Genomic DNA, 15478 nt, shown 5'->3' with positions numbered 1-15478 from the left:
TTGCCCATCTGTCTTGCTCACTCTTAAACTCACCCAAGAACAAGGCCAGGGGTAAGGTAAAGTCAGCAGAAATCTGGCTTCTCCCTTCCTCCTGATATCTGCATCCCTTGATCCACTGGCATTTGCTGCCTTCTTGTCCCTTATCTGTCTTATGCTGGTTATTTCACTGCTTCACCCTCCAGGCTTGGCTTAGCAAATGTAGATTTGAGAAATCTCAACCAGGTGTTATCTGATAGGAGTCTTTAATTTGGGGCACTGTTGCTGGGATGCTTTCTCCAGAGCTTATATATTTCTTCTTGCTAGAACTTTCTTTCCCCTTTTATTCCCCTCTCTTGGACTTGTGAGCTGTATCTTCATCTCTCTTCTCTCTCCTGCATCTCTCCCCTTACTCTCCAATTTATTCTACTTCTGGACCTGGACTTACCCAAACTGTGAAACTACCATAATTGTCACCACAATCAGTCAAATAAAGTGATCTGTCCATCACCAGCTGGATACTGAGGGGTGAAACTGAGGCGGGGGCTTTGGAGAAACCCCAAACCTCCTGGTTCTGGAGGCCAGAGACTGGAAAAGAAAGCCTCTGTCCTTGGGCTCCTCCCAAGGGCTCCCTGGGCTTTGTTCCCTCCCTGCCCTGTTCCTGCCACCTGCTGCTACTGTCTCACCCCAGGAGGCACTAATCTGTGGAAACATTTCCCTGGCACATCTGATGGGCTAAGCTCCCAAGGGAAGGGCACTCGGAGCTAAGGACCAGCAGGGCCGTGGCCCTGGCATCATGTCCTGGTTCAGGCAGATCAAGGGAAAGTGGAGGGCATTAGGGTGGAGGAGGAGGGGGAGGCTGGCTTGAGGGGCTCTGCGCTGTCTGGTGGGGTATGAGGAGGCACAAACTAGCCTCCACTGGGGACAGCAGAATTCCTGTCTTTTTTCTCTGGGCTCCAACCCTGAGCATGTTTGAATCTGCTCAGTAGCTGCCAGGTGGGGGGCATTGGAAGGCAGCATTTCTTGGCTCAAAGCTGGAAGCTGTGCTTTCTGGATCACAAGAGAGTCTGTGATCCTCTTGAGAGGAGCTGGGACTCAAGGGACACCCTCTTCTTTTCCTCACCAGGCAAGGACCTTCCATGTCCTCCTGGGCTTTGACAGCAGTGGGCTCCTTCTCCCTCTCCTCATAACCCCCTTCCCCCTCGAGCCCCCAGTTTCTCACCTCCCTCCCTGGATGTGTACTGTTCCTTGGAGCTCGGGCTTCATGAAAAGTGTTGGAACCACAGTATGGGGATTATTCCAGCTTTTTTGCTACTCCCCCTAAGATTCACATTCCTTCCTTTGCCCTCCCTTTTTTGGCCAATTCAGTACTTATTCAGCCTTTGTTAGAGGGCGAGCTGAAGAACAAAAATAATCCTTCACATTTGTACAGAGCTGTACAGACTGCTTTCATACATCTTATCTCAGCAGAGCCCCACAAGAACCCTGCGAAGAAGGCATTGTTACTCCTTACAGGGGAGGAATTGGTTCTCAGAGAGGCTACGCATCTAGCTGCAGGCAGTTGGCTCAAGTCTATGTCACCTGGCTCCAAACTCACTGTTATTCTGCAATCCTACGTAACCAATAGAATCTACTTCCCAAAAATTATCTTATTTACTCATCGCAACAACTCTAAGGTGTTACTGTTCATTTTACAGATGAGGCCACTGAGACTCTTAGGTTAAATAACTTGTCCAAGGTCATGCAGGTGCCAGGAGCTGAGTCTATCTGAATCCAAAGCCTGTGCTAAAAGTACCGAAACTGAGACTCAGAGAAGTCATTTGACAGTGTTCTTATGGGGCAGCCCCAGAATTGAAATGCAGGTCAAAAATCCCAAGTCCAGTACTTCTTCAGTTGCACCGTGCTGCCTGCCTCAAGAACCTGTGGTATGTGGCTCATTCATTCTGACCCAGAGAGATGTCAAGGACAAAGGCTATTCTACTGTTGGACTTGGTTCTTAGCTCTAGCTCTCTGTATTCCTCTTGCTGAACTCAACTCTCCCTATTCACACCTCTCCCACTGTCTGCCAGCATTTCTTACCAGCCCCACCCCCAGCTTCTGGGTTCAGCTCTTTTCCCTTTACTCTGAGTTTGGGAACAACCAGGTCTCTAATGATCATACAGCAACTGGGAGAAGAGTGAACAGCAGACCCTCCCCTCCTCTAGTCTCACTACCCTCTTCCAGCTGTAGAAAAAAAAAGTCCCAGAGCGGGTAGGAAGCCCATGAGAGGGAACTGCTACAAATCCTGGCTCTGAGAACGCCTGCATTACAGCCCGGTGGTCCCTGAAGGCTTCTCAAGAGAGCAGTTCAAAGTCCCCAGCCTGGCTGGAACAACAGCAGCCTCGAGACTTGTTGGGGCTTGGCGCAGTAGCTCTCGCCTGTAATCCCAGCACTTTAGGAGGTGGAGGCAGGAGGATCGCTTGAGGGCAGGAGTTCAAGACTAGCCTGAGTGATAGGGTGAGACCACCAGCTCAAAAAACAAACGAAAAGACTCTGGATGGAATAAGGCAACAAATCGGTGACTTTCCACCACCCCATCCCCATCCATCTACCACTTTCCAAATCCCGCAATGAAAGAGCTCCAACAGATAATCATAGGTACATCCTACACCCTTATCAAGACTTAGCTCAAGCTTTTTACACCTCACTGCCTGAGGTGAGAAGGAAGACAAAATATTCATACGCAAAGAGAATGGGAAAAGAAAGTTTGGCTGGAATCCTTTGATTGTGAATCTGGGTTGCTAAAAACATGGCCATCCTAAACCCGGTATTCCTTTTATCCAAGGAAGATAATAGGAGACAAAGTTCCTACTTGAGAGCTGAACATTTCATTAAATTTTTTTTTTTGAAAATTCAAATCTAATCAAAGAGGGTTGGTTTTTGTTGTTGTTGTTGTTTCTTGAGAGGGGGTCTTGCTCTGTCACCCAGGATGGAGTGCAGTAGCAAGATCATGACACTGCAGCCTCAACTTCCCAGGCTTAAGAGATCCTCCCACTTCAGCCTCCTGAAAAGCTAGGACCACTGGTGCATGTCACCACACCTGGCTTTTATTTTTTCTATTTTTTTTGTAGCGATAGGGTCTCACTGTGTTGCTGAGACTGGTCTCAAACTCCTGGGCTCAAGCGATCATCCTACTTCAGGCCTCCCAAAGTGCTGGGATTACAGGTTTAGCCACTGTACCTGGCCTAATTAAATATTTTATAAAAACAAACCTACTTGCAATTCTAATATTCAGTGTCCATCTAATGTCAATAAAAAGAATCAGTATCATGTTTAACATGTTGTATCTAGAGGTACAAATATAAAAATTTAAGAATAATATAAATTATTTATTACTACAAAATGTTTCTTAGCACCAACGTGCAATGTTGCAAACACTACACTAATTCATGGGTACCTCCAGAACCAGAAATTGGAACATAAAACAGAGCAAGAAAATGGACACTCAGCACTACTGGTAGATAATATGTCACGCGAGAATTCACTACACAGCCAAGCGTGGTGGCTTATGCCTGTAGTCCCAGCACTTTGGGAGGCCAAGGCAGGTGGATCTGACCTGAGGTCAGAGTTTGAGACCAGCCTCACCAACATAGCAAGACCCTGTCTCTACTAAAAATACAAAAATTAGCTGGGCGTGGTAGCAGGCACCTTTAATTCCAGCTACTTGGGAGGCTGAGGCAGGAGAATCGCTTGAACCCAGGAGGCAGAGGTTGCGGTGAGCCGAGATGACCACTGTACTCCAGACTGGGCAACAGAGCAAGACTCTGTCTCAGAAAAAAAAGAAAAAAAAATCCACTACAGGCAGGGCGCAGTGGCTCACGCTTGTAATCCCAGTACTTTGGGAGGTTGAGTCGGATGAATCACTTGAAGTCAGGAGTTTGAGACCAGCCTGACCAACATGGTGAAACCCCATCTCTAATAAAAATACAAAAATTAGCTGGGTGTGGTGGCATGCGCCTGTAATCCCAGCTACTCAGGAGGCTGAGGCACGAGAATTGCTTGAATCGGGGAGGCAGAGGTTCAAGCAGTGTGCAGTGTGCAGTGTGCTGAGATCACACCACTGCACCCCAGGCTGGGCAATAGAGCGAGGCTGTCTCAGAAAAAAGGAATCCACTACAGCCATGCTATCTAAAAGGAAGGATTTGACAAGTTAATTTTCTTTTCTCTTAGCTAAGCACTTGGACAGCTCAATTCCTGCCTACACTCCAAAACCACAGTGGCCTCCAAAGTTCACACTGATACAACCCACAAACCTTCAGGGCATCCAGACACAGTTACTTTCTTTTTTTAAAGACATAGAGTGTGTTTGCTTAGGTAGCACATACACTAAAACTGGAACAATACAAATTTCCAATTAAAACAACACAACCACACAAGGATAACACAAAAATATGTGAAAGCACTCCATATTTTTAATGTATATGTATTTCAAAATGTCAAGTACACAGTAAATACATACAATGTTTATCTATCAACTTAAATGAATAAGACAGGGCAAGATATATAAAGAATTGACCCCCGGGGTCTGAACTGTATTAGACTCAGTAATGTGGGTTCAGTGTTACTGGTTGTTCTGTGCCAGTGCTGAGCACAGAATCCCAAGGGACAGAGGCATCTCTGTGTTTTTAATGGATTTATTTCCTTTGTGGTTATATTATATGATGCCTTCTAAAGCATTAAGTTTGGGGCAGGGGGCTTTCTTGCCTGGGTCTGAGAGGTAAGGTGTTATTTTATATACCACATGGTGCCTGGTCTGGAAAATCAGGAAGGCCTCTGGTAAGGAAGTCATGATTGAAGCTGAGATTTCAAGGTTGAGTAAGAGTTAGCTAGGCAAAGCACAGAATGGGAAAAAATATTTGCAAACTTTGCATCCAACAAAAGTCTAATATTCAGAATCTATAAGTAACTGAAACAATTGAATAAGCAAGAAACAAATAACCCCTTTAAAAAATGGGCAAAAGACATGAACAGACACTCCTCAAAACAGGATATACAAGCAGTCAACAAACTTATGAAAAAAAATGCTCCACATCACTAATCACCAGAGAAATGCAAATCAAAACCACAGTGTGATACCATCTCACACCAATCAGAATGAAAGTTATTAAAAAGTCAAAGAACAACAGACGTTGACAAGGCTGCAGAGAAGGGAACACTTACACATTCTTGGTGGGAATGTAAATTAGTTCAGCCACTGTGGAAATCAGTTTGGAGATTTCTCAAAGAACTTAAAACAGAACTACCATTTGACCCAGCAATCCCACTACTGGATATACATCCAAAAGAAAACAAATCATTCTGCCAAAAAGACACATACACTCACATGTTCATAACAGCACTATTCACAATAGCAAAGACATGGAATTAACCTAGGTGCCCATCAATGGTGGTTTGGATAAAGAAAATGTACATATATACCATGTAATACTATGCAGCCATAAAAAAGAACAAAATCGTGTCCTTTGTAGCAACATGGATGCAGCCAGAGGCTATTGTCTTAAGCAAGTTAACACAGGAACAGAAAACCAAATAGCATTTGTGCTCACTTATAAGTTTGGGTACTCACGGACGTAAAGATGGCAACAATAGACACTGGGGACTGTTGTGGGGGAGCAAGAAAAGGGGGACAAGGTTGAAAAACTAACTATTGAATACTATGCTCAGTACCTGGGTAACAAGATCATTCATACCTCAAACGTCAGCATCACACAGTATACCCAGGTAACCAACCTGCACAGGTACCCCCTGAATCTAAAACAAAAGTTGAAAAACAGAAAGAAATGAAAATATGTACCCCTAAAAAGGCTTGCACACATTGCATATAGCAGCCTTCTTTGTAATAGCCCCAAACTGGAAACTACTGAAATGTCCATCAACAGATGAATGAATAAGCAAACAGGTGCATCTATACGACGGAACACTACTCAACAGCAGAAAGGAACAACCTGTTGATACACATAACATGGATAAATCTCAGAATAAGTATGCTGAGTGAAAGAAATCAGACCAAAAAAGATATCTACTACATGATTCCATTTATATAAAATTCTAGAAATGAAAAACATCTGTAGTGACAGACGGCAGGTGGCCCAAGGCATGGGTTGAGAGAGAAAGATGAAAAGAAGCAGGAAGAAATGCAGGGGGTTATGGATACACTCTTTACCTTGATTGTAGTGATGTTTTACTGATGTATACATATGTCAAAACATCAAATTGTACACCTTAAATCTGTGCTGTTTATTGCATATTATACCTCAAAAAAGCTCTTAAATTTAAAAACAAAACAAAAAAACAGTGAGTTAGCTAGGCAAAGAGTTGGGGGGGCAAGGGAGAGAATTGTGCCAGACAGGAAATAGAGTAGGCAAAGTAGTAAGCAAAAGTAAAATAGTAAGGCAAATGAGAGCCTGAAACCTTCATGAAATGAGTTGGCCAGCCACGGTGGCTCAAGCCTGTGATCCCAGCACTTTGGGAGGCCAAGGCGGGGGATCACCTGAGGTCAGGAGTTCATGACCAGCCTGACCAACATGGAGAAACCCCATCTCTACTAAACATACAAAATTAACCAGTCATGGTGGCGCATGCCTATAATCCCAGCTACTCTGGAGGCTGAGGCAGGAGAATCACTTTTACCCAGGAGACGGAGGTTGTGATGAGCTGAGATTGCGCCACTGCACTCCAGCCTGGGCAACGAGAACAAAACTCTGGCTCCAAAAAAGAAAAGAAAATAAAAGAAAGGAGTCCAGTTGGGGCCTTGTAAATTAGGAGTGGAATTGTGGGCTTTGACTTAGGACAATGGGAAAGGAAGTATAGCTAAGAGGTCCTTCTTTCCTTCTGTTCTTTTGTTCCTTTTTCTACTTTCTTTTTAATACTTATACATTATTTATTATATGCCAGGCACTGTTCTAAGTTATATGTACATATATATAATCATTTAATCCTAATAATTACCCTATGAAGTAGGCAAATTAGAAGGTTACTTAGGTTAGTCATTTGGGAAATGCAAATCAAAATCACAATGGGATACCACTTCACATCCACTAGGTTGGCCATAATCCAAAAATGCAAAATAATAAATGTTGGTGAGGATGTGGAGAAACTGGAACCCTTGTACCTTGCTACTAGGAATGTAAAATGGTGCAGCAGCTATCGAAAGCAGTTTAGTGTTTCTTCAAAAAGTTAAACATAGGCTGGACACGGTGGTGTGTACCTGTCGTCCCGGCTACTTGAGAGGCTGAGGCAGGAGGATGGCTGGAGCTCAAGAGTTCAAGTCCAACCTAGGTAGAAAAAAAAAAAAAGGCCAGGCACAGTGGCTCACACCTGTAATACCAGCACTTTGGGAGGCCAAGGCAGGCAGATCACCTGAGGTCAGGAGTTGGAGGTCAGCCTAGCTAACATGGTGAAACCCTGTCTCCACTAAAAATACAAAAAATTAGCCAGGCATGGTGGTGCATGCCTGTAATCCTAGCTACTCAGGAGGCTGAGGCAGGAGAATTACTTGAACCCAGGAAGCAGAGGTTGCAGTGAGCTGAGATCATACCATTGCACCCCAGCTTGGGCAACAAGAGTGAAACTCTGTCTCTAAAATAAAATAAAATAAAATAAAATAAAATAAAACAAAATAAAAAGTTAAACAGAATTGCCATATCACCCAGCAATGGTATATAGTCAAAAGAAATTAAAACAAAAGATACTCAAATGAAACTTATATATGAATGTTCACAGAGGACTATTCATAATCAAAAAAGGTGAAAACAACCCAAATGTCCATCCATGGATGAATGGATAAACAAAATACGTTGTATCCATACAGTGAAATATTATTTATAAAAAGGAACGAAGTATTGATCTATGCTACAGTGTGGTTGAACCTTGAAAACATTTGGATAGAATATTTGAGGGCAAAAAATAAAACAACAACAACAACATAATTATGTTAAGTAAAAAACCCATTCGCAGAAAGTTACATATTGCATGGTTCCATTTATATGACATATCCAAAATAGGGAAATCTATAGAGACGAAAAGTGACTAGTGGTTGACTAATCAGGGAGGGGAGGGGAAGGAAGGGGAGAGTGGGTACTGACTGCTAATGGATACAGGATTTCTTTTTGGGGTGATGAAAATGTCTTAAAACTAGACAGATGTGATGGTTGTCCAACACTGTGAATATAATAAACACCAATGAATTGTACATTTTGAATTTATGTTATGTGAATTTTACCTCAAAAAATAAATAAATCCAAAAAAAAGTTATTTAGGAGGTAGAGTCGATGCATGGCAAGTGGTGATTGATGGGTGGTGGGCGAGGAGGCAGGGAAGTAGAGGAAGGAGTCAAGAATGACTCCCAGATGGCTGACAATCAAATGAGAGGGGGAATCCTCTTTTTTGGGATGGAGAAGACAGAGTAAGAAATATACATCTGGAAGATAACTAGCACATTTTGGATATCACAAGTTGGAAGTGCTGAGACATCCAAGTTCAGAGCTCAGAAGAGAAGTCTAAGACAAAGATATTTGGGCGTCATCAACAGAGCACCATAAATGGACACTATACAAGTGAATGAGACTCCATATGTAAGGGTTTGACAGAAAGAAGGCCCAGATGTGTAAATTACAAGGTGTCAGCAAACCTCACAGAAATTTTTAAATATAAGGCATTTAGAAATTAATATAAATTTTAAAATATAAAGTCTCTGTGTTCAAGGACTTTGTGATCAAGCATAAAACAATAAGTTCATGTTAAAGAAGGCTTCAGCTATGTAACATATCACCAAAGCCTACCATTTCATCTTTCATTTTACACGTCCCTACATGCATCAACCACATGTTAAAGAACCTGCTGTTCCTTGAAAATGCCAAATTCTCGCTTGCCTCCCTGCCATTTCACTCTTTTCTCTCTAACTGGAATAATTCTTTCCCATTCCCAATTCTTTTAGGCATATACTTAGGAGTGAAATTGCTCAGTGATATGGTAATTCTGTGTTTAACCTTCTGAAGAAACATCAAACTGTTTCCTATAGCAGCTGCACCACATTATATTCTCACCAGCAAATGGACAAGGTTCCAATTTCTCCACACTCTCACCAACACTTGTCATTTTCTGTTATTTTCTCTTTTTTTTTTATTTTTATGGCCAACCTACTGGATATGAAGGGGTATCCCATTGTGGTTTTGATTTGCAATTCTCTAACAAGTAACCTAAATAACTTTTTAATCTATTTACCATTCTCCAACCCACTGACCTCATTTTCCACCTGATATATTGCAACAGCCTACCTCCTAGGGTAATTATTAGGATTAAATGAGTTCGCATATAAACCCACACAGTCAGAGTCAATCAAAGCACCTCCATGTCTTTGAAGACTTCCTGAGCCTTGCCTTCCTGTGACAAAATATACCTTTGTCACAATGTTTCCTCCTGTGACAAAGGTATATTTTTGTTAAAGCTCCCCAGGAGATTCTAATATGCAGCCAAGACTGAGAATCACCAGACTGGGGCAATGTTTCCCAACCTAGTAGGATCATGGGAGTCACCTGGGGCACTTATTTAAAAGGGTAGGTTTCCTGGCCCAGCACCAGACGTTTGGAAACAGAATTTCCAGGAAAGAGGCCTGGAAATCTATATTTTAAAAGAAGTTCCCAACAGGTGATTCCTATGACCAGGCCAGTTTAGGAAACCCTGGTCTAGAGGATAATCATAGAGCAGTAGGCAGTAAACACAGAGGGCAGTTTGAAACTAGGTAATCTGGTTTACAAGGATACAGTCCTTTTGCCTCCTGGCTCTTGCAAGATAAAGTTTGCTCATCTTTGGCTTGTGACCCACTGTGGGGATGCTGCCCCATTAGCTCCCACCTGCATCTATGTAAGAGACTGTCCATCATTGACCCTTTCCAGGTAGGCATGCCCTCACACTCTGGGAAGTCTAAAATTTCATGTGAGGCCCAGAGAGAGCCTGAGCTGCCCATTCCAAATGCCTAATCCCTGTTTATGGCTCTTTCTCTTTGGTGAAATCTTAACAGTCCTACTGTGTGCAGGGAATGTTCCAAATGCCATATTATCCTAATCCTCTCATCATCTGTGAAGGCTAATGTAACCCCATCTTGGATGCTAATCCACCGTGTTGACTTCTGATTAACCCCAGTTCCGGAAATGCCTCTAAGATTTCTATTTTATCTACTATTCCTTGGTTAGACCACGTACTTACCATAAATCCTGCTCTTAGGTTAAAACAATTGACCATAAATCCTGCCCTTAGGGAGCTTCACATAGCATTCTCGCCTTTCTCTACACATTGCTTCCCTGTAAGGTATAGGTATTCCTTCCTTACAAGATATACAAGCCCTGGTCTCACTGCTGTCCGAGATATAGACAGGGCTTCTGTTCATAAGTCCCTATTAAATGCTTCTAAGAAACAAGATTTGTCAGTCTCTTTGGCCTGTCAGCTTTCTCAGACTTTGGGGGTAGGTTTGCACAGAACTGCTCACCATGGAATATATGTTGCAGAAAGGGAATTATGTCTCCATTTGATAGATATGGCCCAAGGTCACGTACCTAATGAATGGCTGAGCCATTCATGGATTCAAATCCATATGATTACAAAGCTGTGGCATATTCCACTCTGCAGCACTGCCTCTCAAAGATTGCATTTCTATCCCCAGTTATAGTTCACCAGACCATTTTGTTTGCTGTCAAGGCTTCCCAGCTATACTCAGTAAATTCAGAGCTGCAGCTCCAAAACACCTGGAACCATCTTGCCTAAGGGAATCCTGGCGTGGGTATCCAGGGGGCTTTGGGGAAGGGAACTCAGTTTTAGAGAAGCAAAGGGAATGATGACAGTGCTGAGCACAGATGGCCACACTTCCCTATCCCACCCCCATCACTACATCCTCCTAAAACTGAATGAAGCCGGAAGGGGATGTCACCTCAGCTCTGGGCAGCAGGAAAGAAGTTGACCTCTGGGAGGGAGGGAGCAGCAGAGGAGTCAAAGCAAGGGGAAAAATGGGAGGGGGTACCCTCCGCCACAGTACAAAACAGAAAAGTTTCCAGCCATGTCAGGCTAGTCTTATGACTAGCCATGCTGGTTAGGGGGTCCAGGATCTGTGGGGCTCTGGAATTTTATGATGTCTCAAGATGAGTGTTCAGGTAGTTTATGGAGAAGCCATTGGTAGACAGTACTTGGCCCAGAAGGAAGGCCATGGGGCTAAGAGAACCTCAGGATAGAGGCTAAATTACCCACATATTAGACAAGTGCCAAGCAAGACTGAAGAATGCTGCCCCACAGAGGACCTTCCCACACAGGCTCCTTCACAGGCCCCTGCCAGTGATCAACAATTCCTTTTGCCACAACCCTCTTTCCCACCCCACACCCAACATATGCTCATATTCTAAGTGCTTGCTATACAAATGCTGTTTCATGACAAGTCACCCAGCCTCTCTCCAACTAGATGGCATCCCCAAGCTCAGTTTATATAAAAATTTGGGGTGCTACTACCAGCTTCTAGGTAAATGCCACATTATATTCTGAAAGACATGAGGAGGGGATGCTGTGAGTTTGTTAGGGTGCTGCAAGGAGAAATTTCTGTCTCCCAGAGTAACAGGAATCAGTGAGAGACTCTTGACCAGAGCTGGTCAAGGATGCTGGAGAGAAACACAGCAAGAGAAAAACGCTATAGAATGCAACAGGCCTATGAAAACAGTGCATGGAGAAGAGGCTGACTCAGTGGTCTTCCATATTCAGGATGGACATTACAGGCCATGAGGAAGTTAAGCTGATTTTGAAAAAAGAGTTGCCCAATGGGGGATAGGAATAAGACCCTCCAACCAAAGTTTCAGGGGACCTCCTTTGGAGAAAGAAATGTGTTTCTAGGCGTGGAAGAGCTCACTTGGCCAACCAGCTCTAAGATTGGGCATGTCTTGAGGCAAGAGAGAGTCCACACGACCTTTGGAAGTTCTTGTCATACAAAGGTCCACAGTGATGCTTAGAGACCCTCACTATCTTTTTGACACCCCCAACTGAGTCTCTCCTTCTGAAGTATCTGGCTGGCCTGCTACTTGCTGGTAGTTCCTGTCTTTTCATCTGTGACCTCTGCTCCCTACATCTGTGTTCGTCATTTCACCGACTGTAGCTATTTCTGCTCTTTCAGTAGAGAAGGGCCAGGATGTCTTCCTCTTCCCAAGGTCACAGCTGGCTAAGCCAGAGGAAATCGGCTTCCCCCAGGCCCTCTTGGTGTTTGACTCTAGGGATCAGCACAACATAGAGCAAGGTACCTACCTCAGTCTTATCCACCTCATCCATCATTCATTCAACGTATTTATTAAGTACCTACTATGTGCCAGGAGCTGGGTTTACACTAGTGATCGAAATAGATATAGAGATTATATTCTTGTTCCAGTGGCCCTGATACTTCAGAAGACACCAAAACCAAGGGCTTTTATATTTATTTACTATAGAAATATTTGCAATACCTATAACCAACAAAGGACTCATATCTGATATTCATGAAGAACTCCTACAAAGTAATAAGACAGGGCCAGGCTCAGTGGTTCATACCTGTAATCCCAGCACTTTGGGAGGCCAAGGCAGGCGGATCACTTGAGGTCAGGGGTTAGAGACCAGCCTGGCCAACATGGTGAAACCCTGTCTCTATCAAAAATACAAAACTTAGCCAGTCATGATGGCATGTGCCTGTAGTCCCAGCTACTCGGGAGACTGAGGCAGAAGAATCACATGAACCCAAGAGGTTCCAGCCTGGGCGACAGAGCGAGATGCCATCTCAAAAAAAAAAAAAAAAAAAAAAAAAAAAAAGTAGTAGGACAGAAGGAATAGAATAATAGAAAATGGACATAATACTTGAACAGATATCCAAGGGTCAAATAAATGTATGGAAAGGTGGTCAACTTCATTGGTTATCAGGACAAAGTAAATTTAAATTGCAATACCACTATACACCCACCAGAATGGCTAAATTTTTTAATTTTTCTAGATTGACAATATCAAGTGTTAATGAGAATATAGAGCAACTGGAACACTAAGACGCTGCTGGCAGGAGTGTAAATTAATATGAGCACTTCGAAAAAATTGTTTAGTCGCATTTGCTAAAGTTAAAAATATGCCTATCCTTTTATGACCCAGTAATTCTACTCCTAGGTATATATCTAGTATAAATATGAACGTAAGTGTACCAAAGGACATGAACAAAAACATTATCACAGCCTTATTCATAACAACCCCAAAGTAGGAACAACCCAAATGTCCATCAACAGAATAACAGATAAATTGTGGTATATTTATTTAATGGCACACCGTACGGCAATGAAAACAAATAAGCTACTGCTACCACAATATTTTTGATGAGTTTCACAAACATAGTATTTAGTGAGAGAAGTCAGACACAAAATAATACCTACTGAATGGTTCCATTTATATAAAGTTCAGAAGCAAGCAAAACCAACCTGTAGTGTTAGTAAACGTTACTTTGAGAAGGAGTATGGCATAGTCACCAGGAGCAGATAGAAGGAGGGTATCTGGGATGCCAATAATGATCTCATTCTAGATCTGGATGGTGGTCATAGGGGGATGTTCACTGTGTCATCATTTGTTGACCTGTACACTTAGGTTTCGTGTTCCTTTCCTAAATGCCTGGTATATTTCAATTAAAAAAAAAATACACACAGGAGAGGGAAACTGTTTTCAAGTAAGTGAAAACATGGAAGGTAGAAAGGAAATAGGAGAGAGATCAAGGATTTATACACCGGTAGCTGAGCTGTGGCAAGATTAAATGTGGTAGTGGAGGGGAGGGAACTGTTGAATACAACAGGGCAGAAGTTGCCTCCAGCCCAACTGAAGTTTCTCCAGATATATCAGCCTTAATTCCCCACCCAGCCCCACACCCCGTATTCACAAACCTCATCTTTCTGGACAAGGCCCAGCATTTCCCAGACTAGCAGCTACTTCTCCAGGCAGAGAAACCCAGTATTTGAGGCCAAAACTGGGGTCTGAGACACTGATATTTTGCTCTAGTAGGTCCTGTGAGTCTGCAGGCCCTTGATGCAAATACTCCAGAGCTGATCCGGAATCATCCTGGGGGTACTGGTTTGGCGTGGGTGAGGGGAACAGTGTTTGGTATGTGTATTTGTCATCCTTATCAAAAGGAATGACCTGCTCAAGTTGCTGTGTGTGCCCGTGCCCAAAGTTTCATACACAGCACTGCGTTCTCCTCTCCCCAGGCACATCTTTGTTCCAAACCCTATTCAGGGGTCTAGAGCCATGTTCGAATGCCCCCGGGCCACTTTCAGGGAGGAAAAGGACAGGAAGGAACCGTTGGTCACAGGTTCCACTGACAAGAGGGGAAAACTTGGGGGTGGGAGTTCCTTTATGGGGGAGGTCACACCCCCTGCACAAAAACATCCCAAAGAGAACTGGCATTGAGTTTGTGTTGGAGAGATGGAGATACCCCAGGGAGGAAGTGGCGAAAGGTGAGCATGGGAACACCCCTCTTTGATCCCACAAGGTGCGTCAGGGAAAGTTGGATTTCATTTAGCGCGGGATGGAGACATCTCTCCGCACGCTGCCACCAGGCTCAGTGGGTCAGAGGAAGTGAGGCTCCCCTCCCTCCTACCTCAGGTGATACGTGTGCGACCCCAGCCGTGAGTCTGACCTCCTTTCCCTCCCGCCCACCAGTCTCCACCCCTTTCGAGGCTGGGACTTTTTTAAGGCCGGATTCGTCAGGGGTGAGCCATTTGCTCAAGGAACGCGGAATCTGGAGGGAGCTGAATGAAGAGCTGGCGGGAGAGGAGCTGTGTCCAAGAGTAAGGTAGGGACTGTTCTGTCCGGGTACCGAGCGGGAGGAGGGAGCACGCGGATGGCTGCTTGAGCCCAGGGTCAGAGGTGGCTGGCTGGCTGGCTCCACAGGGACGTTTGCCGGTCTTCCCGAAGCCCAGAGGCTCCAAGGAAACATCCAGCGGCAGGAGAGGACGCGCACTGTCGCACACGCCTCTCAAAGGCCGCTGGGGCTCCGGCGCGGCGCAGCGGACCCGGGGGCGGTAGCACCACGCAGTGAGCTCGGGCAGCGGGTCCCCCGGACCCCGGGCGGATGGGCGCTGGGACCCGCTCGCTCCAGGCGCGTAGAGCCGGCTCCCGGTTCCCGTCACTACTCTGACTGCGTTTCCCCGGCGCCCCGCCTCCAGGGCAGCAAGCGAAGGAAAGGGGCCGGGCCGAGGGTGATCCCGCCCCCTCCCCAGTCCCTGATTGGCTGCTGCTGTTGTCCATCCGAGAATCTATTTTTGATGGAGGGGGGTTGCCACCCAGTCTGCCCCAGATCACGTTTGCCACCGGCAGCCAACCAGTTGGGCCCAAGTCCGCGGGCAAGAAGCGATTGGGGGCGAGTGAGCTCGGCCCCCCGGTCCCCCGTCCGGGTTCCCCCCCGCCGGGCCTGAAGCGGTGTATCCTGCCCTCCCCGGTCACC

Source organism: Macaca mulatta, chromosome 1 (assembly GCF_049350105.2).
Source record: "Macaca mulatta isolate MMU2019108-1 chromosome 1, T2T-MMU8v2.0, whole genome shotgun sequence".
NCBI classification, from domain to species: Eukaryota; Metazoa; Chordata; class Mammalia; order Primates; family Cercopithecidae; genus Macaca; species Macaca mulatta.
The sequence above is the reverse complement of the archived record's forward strand: the minus strand, read 5'-3'. Positions refer to the sequence as shown.